The sequence below is a fragment of the Pongo pygmaeus genome, chromosome 4 (genome assembly GCF_028885625.2).
Source record: "Pongo pygmaeus isolate AG05252 chromosome 4, NHGRI_mPonPyg2-v2.0_pri, whole genome shotgun sequence".
Taxonomy (NCBI): Eukaryota; Metazoa; Chordata; class Mammalia; order Primates; family Hominidae; genus Pongo; species Pongo pygmaeus.
Genome location: NC_072377.2, coordinates 95448897 through 95458711, shown reverse-complemented (window position 1 = coordinate 95458711; position 9815 = coordinate 95448897).

Genomic DNA, 9815 nt, shown 5'->3' with positions numbered 1-9815 from the left:
AAAGTTCTAGCACTTTGTAATCCCAGCACTTTGGAAGGTTGAGGCAGGTGGATCACTTGAGCCCAGGAGTTGAAGACAAGCCTGGACAACATGACAAAGTCTGTCATTACAAAAAAAAATAAAGAAAGAAAATTATCCGGGTATAGTAGCACACACCTGCAGTCCAAGCTTCTCAGGAGGCTGAGGTGGGAGGATCATCTGAGCCTGGGGATGTTGAGGCTATAGTGAGTTATGATCACACCACTACACTCCAGCCTGGGCTACAGAATGAGACCCTATCTAAAAAAGAAAAGGGGGGGGGAGGGGACATGAAGTCAGGAAACTAAATGCATATGGATCTAATAATACAGCTTCAAAATATATGAAGGAAAAATGTATAGAATTGAAAAGAGAAATAAAAAACTCTCAATTACAGTTGGAAATTTCAACACTTCTCTCTCAGCAATCAATAAAACAAATAGAACAATCAAAAAGGATATAACCTACTTGACCTAATTTACACTTACTCAAACATTCCACCTCAAGACAGAAGAAAACATTATTTCCTAGTGCACATATAGCACCCAACAAGATTGACTATATTCCTGGCTGTAGAACAATTCTCAGACATTTAAAAAGATTGAATCATACAAAGTATGTATGTTCTCTGAGTGTGTATGTGGAATGATAAACACCCAAAGATGCCCACGCTCTAATCCCTGGAGCCTGTGCATTAGGTTACACGGGAAGTAGGAATTCATGTTGCAGAAAAAATCAAGGTTGCTAATCATTTTACCTTAAAATATAGAGATCATCCTGGATTTTCCAGGTAGACCCAATGTAATCCACAAGGTCCTTAAAAGTGGAAGGACTTAAAAGGTCTTCAGGGGCCAAGGGTAGGTGGTTACCAGGTGTATAAAATTGTCAAAAATGAACAAATTAAATACATAAGATGTGTGCAATTTAATGTATATAAAGTATATCTCAATTTTAGATACACACAGAACATTTGCAAGGGCTAAACTCTACAGTTAAAACAAATGTTCACCACTGCTACTTCCACTGAGTACAAGATGCCACAAGTTAGGCCATACAGTTATCAGTGGGCTATAGAGGCTGCCACTGGATCCACATGTAGCCTTCTTCTATAAACTAGATACAATAACACAGAAGTAATCATCATCTCCTGAGTGAATTCTACAAGGTCCATCCTTCCTCCTTTCACCAGATTTTTGCCAAGGACCCTGGTGAGGGAATTTGATTGGCAGCACCTAGGTCATGTGTCCATAGAAGGGATGCTCAGGACGTGAATATCTGACATTTTCAGGAAGCAAGCTCTACTTCTTACCAGGCATTTTTCACACATAAGTCGAAGCTTCAGACATTGAGAGGTCAAGAAGTCTAACAAATATCCCCAAACTCACTTGTAACTTAGTCATGGTGAAAATACTGACCACTTAAAATTTTAAATTGAGTTTCCAAATAAGAACTTTTTTTAGAAATACAATGGTACATGTAAACACTGTTACTGAGAATTTTTGTATCAGACTTACCCATTACCCTGACTCCTGCCTGTGGTGCACTTTGAGCTATTCAGGAGCTGAGGATATGGTTAAACCATTTTTTCTTTGTTTACTTTCATTTTACCCCACTCAAATCTATCTCAGGCTACCAAACCACCTCAGTCAGAGGGAGCAAATTGCTCAGTCTGTCTTTTCATCCTCATTGTTTACAGGTTTTACCTTATTTCTAGCCTCTCGAATATACTGTCCTGCCCAGTCCCTATAACTAATCCTCACCTGAGACGGTGTAAAATTTTACCACACCCACTCTCTGGCGCACAGCAGTGGATCACACTCTCTGCTAGACATTGTTTTGACTTCATATCCCATATACAACAGCTGTGCTAAAGACTTTAAAGGAAACTAAGGATGCTCTACCTTGTACATGGTTCTGGTGACTCCATCCATTTTATATCCTAAGGCTAATTTTTTTAGGAACTGGAGTTTTGCTTTGGGTTTGGGACTATATGCAAAAACTCTTCTGCTTTTAACTACAACCATGAAACACCCATAGCTGCCGATACTACGTTGAGGAAACCATGTAGCTTTTTATAAAGGCAGTTGGGCCTTTCAAATATGAAGCCATTTCCACCTTTTGTTTCCCTTTATGCCTCTTCTACAAGGAGGCCTCAGCCAAACCTAATTATGTTCACAGTTATGATGATTATATTAACTAATCTTGCAATGGCTTTCCCTTAAACTTTTCATTCTTTGAGCATGTTATGGTTCAAATTTGTCTCCCAAAAGGCATGTTTTCAAAACTTAATCTCCAAGGCACAGGTGTTAGAAGGCGGAGCATAATGTGAGGTGTTTAGGTAATGAAGGCTCCAATCACATAAAGGGAATCATGCTGATTATAAAAGGGCTTGAGGCTCTGAGTTCAACCTCTTGTTTGCTCTTGCTGTCTCTTGCCCTTTCACATTCTGCCATGGGATGATGCAGCAAGAATGCTCTTGCCACAGATGTGGACTTCTTAACCTTGGATTTCCCAGGCTCCAGAACTGTAAGAAATAAGTCTTTATAAATTACCCAGTCTCTGGTATTCTTTATAGAAGCATAAAATGGACTAACACAGACCACTTAATGATTTTCATTGTTTCATCACAGCAATGATTTTCCACCAGGGTTGTACTGGGACCACCTCCTCCAAAGGATGTTTGAAAATGGGTAGAGGTATTTATTGATAACACATTGATGGAAGGTGTTCCTATCACTTGGAGAGTAGAACTGGAGATCCTAACTGTCCTGCAGTGCTCAACAAAGAGTTACAGAATAAAGAATTGTCCTACCACAGATGCCAAGAATCACAATTTTTAGTCAGAAAAATCCCAAGTCAAGTCTAGCTTCCATCAGATTGAGTCTTGGGAAGGATACTAAATCTCTCTCTGAGTCTTAGTTGTTTTTATAAAACTCTGCTTAAGAATAAAATAATAGTATTTATCTCAGATTTTGGAAGGAAAATTCAACAATTATATGTGCCTTGTTTAGCAGAATGTCCACAATATAGTAAACAGTAAGCATTGGTATATTAATCGTAATATTAGGAATATCAATAGAAGAGAGAGTATTAATTTTAGAGAGTAGATATGAACAGTATCAAAAGAATATTGCATCTAATATTCAGTTTGGGAATATAGAGGGATTCTGGGTAAGCATCATATGTATGCTATTCCCATTTGAGAAAAATACAATATAGAGTTTTTTCTTAACCAGAATAAACAATAATGTAATCTGAATATTTTCCTTTAGGCTTCAAAAATATTCTTTTTTATATTACTTGTTATAATTACAAAAGAGGGTTACTTTTGTCTTTCACAAAACATCCAATATTCATTAGAGCATCTCTGGAAAAAAAGAGCTGTAGCTTCTATCGTACTCACCACCTTGTCTATCCAGATTAAGAAAGCAATCAAAATGGTTCAAAACTAGATGAACATCAATCACTGTCATATGCACATACAGAGCTAAGAAAATGCCATACATACTGATTTTTTTAAGTTGACAGTGAATAGGGAATAGCAATAATGAGAGAGGCTGTGCATGTGGAAAACAGGAAATCTCTATTGTTTCCTGTCAATTTCTCTGTGAACCTAAAACTGTTCTAAATAATAAAATATTTTAAATAAAACTATTATGTAAAAATATAAAGCTCAATAAAGTTGCTATATCTAAAAATTGAATGCTGCCTTGATGGCATGGGAAACAACTGGAATAAAAAGTGTCTTTTACTAATATAGACACTAACTAATGGTGGAGCATGCTCTTTTCATGTTCTTAAAAGAAAGAAGCACATTACTTGATCTTTCTGTAAAACTTGCATACACTACATTAAAAAGAAACTTGAACCGGGCATGACTTGCTTATTATGAATGGCACACTGAGCCTGATTTAGAGTAATAAGCATACTGTCATAGGCATAACTCATTGCCAGAAATATATAAAATTTCCTTTCCTGCAATTATTAAAATACATTCTCCAAGCAAACATGGCTTCAAGCATCAAGAATCTTCCCAAATTTCACCATCAAATATTTCACAATTAAAACATTAAATACATTTACTAAAAGAGGTCAAGTAATAGTATAATCCATCCTAATTTTTTTTTTTTTTTTTTCTGAGACAGAGTCTTGCTCTGTCAACCAGGCTGGAGTGCAGTGGTGTGGCCTCAGTTCACTGCAACCTCCGCCTCCCATGTTCAAGCAATTCTCCTGCCTCAGCCTCCTCAGTAGCTAGGATGACAGGCATGCACCACCTTACCCAGCTAATTTTTGTATTTTTAGTGAAGACAGAGTTTCACCATGTTGGCCACGCTGATCTTGAATTCCTGACCTCAAGTGATCCTCCCGCCTCGGCCTCCCAAAGTGCTGGGATTATAAGCATGAGCCACCTGGCCTGGCCCATTCTAATTTTTTTTTATTTTATTTTTTATTTTATTTTATTTTATTTTATTGTGAGACAGAGTTTCACTCTTGTTGCCCAGGCTGGAGTGCAGTGGTGCCATCTCTGCTCACTGCAACCTCTGCCTCCCCAGGCTCAAGCCATTCTCCTGCCTCAGTGTCCCAAGTAGCTGAGACAACAGGCACCCACCCCCATGTCTGCTTGAACTCCTGCGATCAAGCAATCAGGTGCCTTGTCCTCCCAAAACACTATGTTTATGGGCATAAGACACTTGCATCCCACCCCCTTTCTATTTTTAGAAGGCAGTGTGAAACAGGCTTACCGTACACCAGTATCAGTCCCAGGGGAGGACTCTGCACACCTTGCCAATACCATGCACTAGTATCAGTCCGCTTGCGTGAGACTGGTGAAATAGAGCTCACACAACAAATCAAGCAAAGCAACTTTATTACCCACAGGTAGGCTGCAAGGGACAATAAAAGTCTAGGCTTCATGGAAAGCTGGTCCTTTAAGGCTCAAGAAAGCTGCCCAGGGCTGATGGAGTCTCATCTGCACATGCCACATGTGACACTGCAGCTGAAATGCCCCCTAAAGGCACTTCGTTCTGGGTTTTATACTGGGAATCAACTTAACACACTGGGTAAAAAGTGTTGCTGGACATTCTACTCTAGGAAGGACAAGAACAGAGCCCCGCCTGCTCAGTTCCTCTTTATCTCCGGATGTTACATTCCTTGCACATTCTACAGTTATTCTTGAGAATTAAAAGCAAGAAAGGTGGGGAAGAACAGGGTCACCAAGGCCAACTGGGGTCTTGTCCTGCAGGCATATAATTTCAGAAAGTACTACTATTAATATAAGCGCCCAGGTTAAAATGTAGTACTGCATAATGCTGTACCTGCCAATCCTAAATGAACAGACACAGAGGCAGCAGGGACAGAGGGCATAGTATCATTTAAGGCAAAAAATACATATATATCAAACATAAACATGTGAAATATCTATCTACATTTATAGAATAAAAAATAGATTAATATTTTTCATGTCAAACACGATGTCCATTTGAAACAAAATAAACTTAGCATCCAGAATATTTAAATATTATGATATGAAACACATTTAAATTATCTGTTTTTTTTCTTATTTTCAGTAAGATTTTCATTATGAAAGACAAGGGTTTCATGATACACATTGATATTCATAAATCAGTAATTTTCTAGCATCTTGTCCCTTTACTATGTACTTTCCATCTGACACAAATCTTTCAACACCATTGGATTGTTCTTAATAAGTTTGTAAAATAATATTATTAATAGGGAATAAGTTGATTTTTCATTATATAGTATAAAACACATATATAAAATATTCACATCCTTGTATATTTTTATCATGTGCTTTATAGAAATATGCAGCTTTAAAATTTCTTTTACAGGAATTTCATTCCCTTTTAGATATTCTTATTCTGGCAATTTGACACTAATCCTGTACCTTAGAAAGTACAACATAGGCCTGACAAGATTTAATATGATCTAAAGGAATCAAAGCTAAACTCCAAACTCCAAAAACTAGTGGTAAAAAGAGAAAGGTAATAACATATCATGAACTAGAACTGTAAGACAGCTGATGGACCCCAAACAAAAACACAAGCAATAGAATTTTTTCCTACAGAACATCTGAATAGCAGGCTCAAAAAAAGAAGTTTTGTTTTTTCTCTACTTCTTTTTGTATTCAATCCATTAAATTAAATTACTATTTTTTAATAATTATTATACATTTCCCTGCACACACTGATATGGTTGCCACAGAGGCTTTTCAAGAGAGAAACTGATTATAACAACATATACAACATGAAAAAACTGATGCTCAGAAATGATGCCAATCTAGTAGATAAACCTGAGAACTGAGCACACTGACTACAAAATCAACCACACTGCTGTGCATTTATTTTAGTATTGCTAAAAGATATATAGACTAGTGTGAAAAATTATTGCTAGTTTCATTATTATCTTTGTTATTTGTATGGAAATATAACAATGCATTATAGTCTAATTTAACACATAGTATTTGGAAGAAAAGAGGAAAAGAAATCAAAAGGCAAGAAAGGAAAGGGGAGGAAAGAAGGCAAAGAAGAGAAGAAAGGCTGGAAGAAACAGCATTTTGCAGACATAACCTCCATCTATTCTTATAGGATAAGAATCCTATAATTGAGAGATATTATTGTCCATATTTTATATATAAGAAAACTAGTTACGACATATTATCTTTCTCAAAGTAAGTATATTACAAAACTGGCATTTAAATCTAGGTTTTTGCTGAATCCAAAGTCCATACTCTTTTCTCATCCCCTGGATACCTCCTCCGGCCACCTACTTTTTGACTTAGGAATAATGTCAATGCATGCAAAAAACCAAGTTCTATCCAGTGGGGAAGGTTGAGCTCCTTCTGATAAATTCTGCATTAAGCATTCAGTTGACTATTGGATGAGTGTCTAACCATTCCACAAAGATTTTTTCTGTCTCTGACCACAGCAAATGACAGAGAGATTTCTCACCTTCTAGTTAGTATCCATTAGCAAGCAACACTCTGGAAGTCTAGTCCTCATGAAACCACAATGCAACAAATGTGTTGAAGATAATGCACAGCCAAGCTTAGAATGCTTCACCTCCTGCTATTTTCTCCCTCTGGGTTCGTCACCCATTGTTATGTTTAATAATTTAAAATAAATTATTATTTATATTGCATCATAAAGTGTAACTTTATTGACGAGGTAAAGCCTGTGTCAGAAAGGTCACAGACTTAGTTCACTTCCTGTGCCTTCAGCAATTCTTTAATTCATTCACTTTTTAAAAAATTAGTCAATATGTTTTTTGAGTGCCTAATTGAGTGGAAAACCCATCAACATTTAATGAAATTGTTGAACCATTTTCATATACATAAGAAATATATAAACCTAATTAATATTTGCCTAGAGTAATAAACTTTAACTTCTAAAGAACTTTGTCCATTTTAGAAGTAGTCTCCACATTGAAAGATGAGCCGAAGTGTCACCAAGGTGTCACAGACCTCAATAGCAGAAGCAAAAGTCAATTATCGTTCAACATTTTGAGTTCAGTTCAGGTGCAACAACACACATTACTAAAAAATAATGCCATTCCCTAATCCTAATATTGAGCCCATAAATCAGGGTGAAACTGTCTCCCTAGAAGGCATCCTAAAATGTAGAGGGAATGTGCTATACACAACTAGTGACCGGGGCATCAGTGAGGGTTGGGAGTGAGGAAAAATGAAAATTATTTGGCAATGTGCAGGACAGTCCTTTACAAGAAAGAGTTGCCCACCCAGTGTCAATAACACCCAGTGAAAAATACCACATTGGCCCATTTAAAAAAAAAATAGAACATCATTAGCCCAATCTACATTATATTTGGCTTTCATGATGCCTTAAAATAAATTTAAACAGAGTATGTGCATTTCAGGATGACAGATACTTGTCATTCTATTTTCTTAAACCTATCTTTGTGGCTCAGTTAAGTTATTTGTCAGTCCCCTAAATACATTTAAAGATGACAACTCCTAAATCCTGAATATTATACCAGTATGTAAATGGATGACTCCATCCAGATTGGGCAAATGATACATTCTTTAAAACCCTCTTAGTTCTGTACATGTAGACCAATCACAGGTCCCAAAATCTTGAGCAGTTCATTTTTCCTCATTAGAACTCAGGAAAGGGAATATAAAATCAACAAAATTATTGGATTATATGCAGATTCAAGAAAGTTTTAAAAATTGAGTTTTTCCAAAGCCTCCAAAAAGGGTTCTACAACTGTTCTACAGCCCCTGAAAGCTCCCTTATAGAGAGAGCTAAAATGTATTAATTTTCTTCTTTGTAAAGTCAGACTTAATATCTACAAATAAAAAAGTATTTTTTATGTGAACTTCAAATACGAGAATTGTTTGGTTAGTGTCAAGTTTTATTGCAAGTTCTCAATTATGTGCTGTAATTTATTGATCTGGATTATAAAATGATTTATCAAATCTGTGATAATTGCTAAATTCTTTGGTTTAACCTTATTTTTTTTTTAATTTTAAATTTCAATTGTAACAGAGATTCTTTGAGGCAAATGAAATGATAAAATACTAACATTTAAGATGTTTGTATTATAAAATCCCTTGACAAAGCTAAACCGTATCCTTTTTCTGTGACCTTTATAATCACAGTTCCTTACCAACAGTAATCTCTGACTTTTGACAGAATGCAGATCAACTCTGTTCATTTTTTTTAACTTAGAAAGGCATTATATACTATATACTCTTTGGGGTCTGGATTCTTTTGGTCAATATTATGATAATAAGATTTATCCAAATTGCCAGGAAATTAACTTTTAATACATACTAAAGCTGTCCCATGACCACCTGCATCATAATTATCCAGGAATGCTTCACTTTTAAAAAGGCAGGGACCCAGGTCCCAGCCTAGGCCTAGAGAATCTAAAACTCTGGGAGGAGGAAGGAGATTAAGTCCAAATCTCTACCTTGTGTAAGTTCCTCTACTAATAATTTTGCCTATCAAAGCTTTAGATTCTACACTAAAAACTTAATGCTTCTATTCACTTTCTTAATTCTATGATAATTTTTACCAAAGACTTTTTTTAGAGAGGCTGTGATTTTTATGGCATCATAACAATTATAGAGATACTTCAGACCCAAAACTGATTAGTTGTATTTTTAATAGTTTTAACAACCTGCAAAATCCATTAACAATTTTTTTCCAAATTCAGTATCTTAGCACATGTATTTCTTAAGAGAATCATTCCGTAGTCTTAAAAATTTTAGTATCACAAAAAATTAGACAGATTTATTCATTCCACAACATATATATACTTCAAAACTTCATGTATATGATAAATACCTATAATTTTATGTGTCAATTTAAAAAACAAAAACAAAATTTTACAATATCTGTTTGTGGTGCGTTTTTAATTTTTTCTAAAATGTCTTCTGCCTTTCATTATGCAGTCACTAATTGCTTGAAATCGAATAGAACCAAGTTAATTGTGATGGTTGTCTTAAACCTACATGTAATATAATGACAGTTTTACTATTTAAGGACCATGCTTCCTAGTAAAATTAGGATGAAAAAACAGTAAAGAAACATGCAATGAACCTAACAGTGATAAAACTTATCTGGGGCTTATTGCTATAGGATGTATTGTCTTTCTCCTAAAAAGAAGAGTGGCAAGAGAAATTGTATTTCAAATATCCCTTGATAATTCAAAAGATGTAAGAACTTGCTGAAATGTCATGGTCATTCGCTTGTGGCTAACATTAGAAGTGTTAAATCACAATTAGATTTAACAATTGTGTTACAATTGTCTAC